Source organism: Manis pentadactyla, chromosome 4, assembly GCF_030020395.1.
Source record: "Manis pentadactyla isolate mManPen7 chromosome 4, mManPen7.hap1, whole genome shotgun sequence".
Lineage (NCBI taxonomy): Eukaryota > Metazoa > Chordata > Mammalia > Pholidota > Manidae > Manis > Manis pentadactyla.
The window spans coordinates 97,202,113-97,204,301 of NC_080022.1; positions in this window are offsets into that span (position 1 = coordinate 97,202,113).

A 2,189-nucleotide genomic window follows, 5' to 3' on the forward strand; every position below is an offset into this window, starting at 1 on the left:
ATCACTCTAGGGGCTGAGAAGCTCCAGAGAGTAGAGCTTCTGGGCACTAAAGGGTGCCATATACAAATATGAAATGCCAAAGGAACCTGGTTCAAAGAAAAATTATGAATACAACTCTTGAGAAATATTTAAATGAAATCGACCTCATGAATGTACCCGAAAGAGATTTCAAAATAAATATCATTAACATGCTCATGGAGGTACAGAAAAATATTCAAGAACTCAGGAATGAATTCCAGTTGGAGATCCAGTCGTTGAAGAGCATAATGGAGTTTATTAAAAGCAGATTAGATACAGGGGAGGAAATGATAAATGAAACAGAAACTAGAGAAGAGGAATACAAAGAAGCTGAGGCACAGAGAGGAAATAGGATCTTTAAGAATGTAAGAATATTGAGAGAACTGTGTGACCAATCCAAACGGAAAAATATTCACATTATAGGGGTACCAGAAGAAGAAGAGAGAGAAAAAGGGACAGAAAGTGTCTTTGAAGAAATAATTGCTGAAAATTTCCCCAAACTGGGGGAGGAAATAGTCTCTCAGACCATGGAGGCCCACAGAACTCCCCACAGAAGGGACCCAAGGAAGACAACACCAAGACACATAATAATTAAAATGGCAAAGATCAAGGACAAGGACAGAGTATTAAAGGCAGCCAGAGAGAGGAAAAAGGTCACCTACAAAGGAAAACCCATCAGGCTACCATCAGACTTCTCAACAGAAACCTTACAGGCCAGAACAGAATGGCATGATATATTTAATGCAATGAAACAGAAAGGCCTAGAACCAAGCATACTGTATCGCATGATTATCATTTAAATATGAAGGAGGGATTAAACAATTCCCAGATAAGCAAAAGCTGAGGGAATCTGCCTCCCACAAACCACCCCTACAGGATATTTTAAAGGGACTGCTCTAGATGGAAGCACTCCTAAGGATAAATAGACGTCACCAGAGAAAATAAAATCACAGTAAAGAAAGTAGAACTGCTAATTACTAAGCAAATGCAAAATTAAATGAACTACCCCAAAGTCAATCAAGGGATAGACAAAGAGTACAGAATATGATACCTAATATACAAAGAATGGAGGAGGAAGAAAAAGGAGGAGAAAAAAAAGAACCTTTAGATTGTTTGTAATAGCATATTAGGTGAGTTAAGTTAGACTCCTAGACAGTAAGGAAGTTAACCTTGAACCTTTGGTAACCACGAATCTAAAGCCTGTAATGGCAATAAGTACATACCTATCGATAATCACTCTAAATGTAAATGGACTGAATGTACCAATCAAAAGACACAGAGTCACTTAATGGATGAAAAAACAAGACCCATCTATATGCTGCCTACAAGAGATTCACTTTAAACCCAAATACATACAAAGACTAAAAGTGAAGGGATGGAAAAAGATATTTTGTGCAATTAACCGGGGGTAAAAGCAGGAGGTGCAGTATTCGTATTAGACAAAATAGACTTCAAAACAAAGAAAGTCACAAGAGACAAAGAAGGACATTACACAATGATTAAGGGGCAATCCAACAAGAAGATATAACTGTTATAAATATCTATGTGCCCAACACAGGAGCACTTACATACATGAAGCAAATACTAACAGAATTAAAAGAGGAAATAGAATGCAATGCATTCATTCTAGGAGACTTTAACACTCCACTCACTCTGAAGGACAGATAAAGCAGACAGAAAATAAGTAAGGAGGCAGAGGCACTGAACAACACATTAGAATAGATGGACCTAACAGATATCTACAGAACTCTACACCCAAAAGCAGAAGAAAACACATTCTTCCTAAGTGCACATGGAACATTTTCAAGAATAAATCACATACTAGACCACAAAAAGAGTCTTGGTAAATTAAAAAAGATTGAAATTGTACCAACCAGTTTCTCAGACCACAAAGGTAGGAAACAATAAATAAATTACACAAAGAAAATGAAAAATCCCACAAACACATGGAGGCTACACAACGTGCTCCTAAATAACCAATGGATCAATGACCAAATAAAGACAGAGATCAAGCAATATATGGAGACAAATGACAACAATAATTCAACATTGCAAAATCTGTGGGTCGCAGTGAAGGCCATGCTCAGAGGAAAGTATATTGCAATACAGGCCTACCTCAGGAAAGAAGAACAATCCCATATAAGCAGTCTAAACTCACAATTAATGAAACC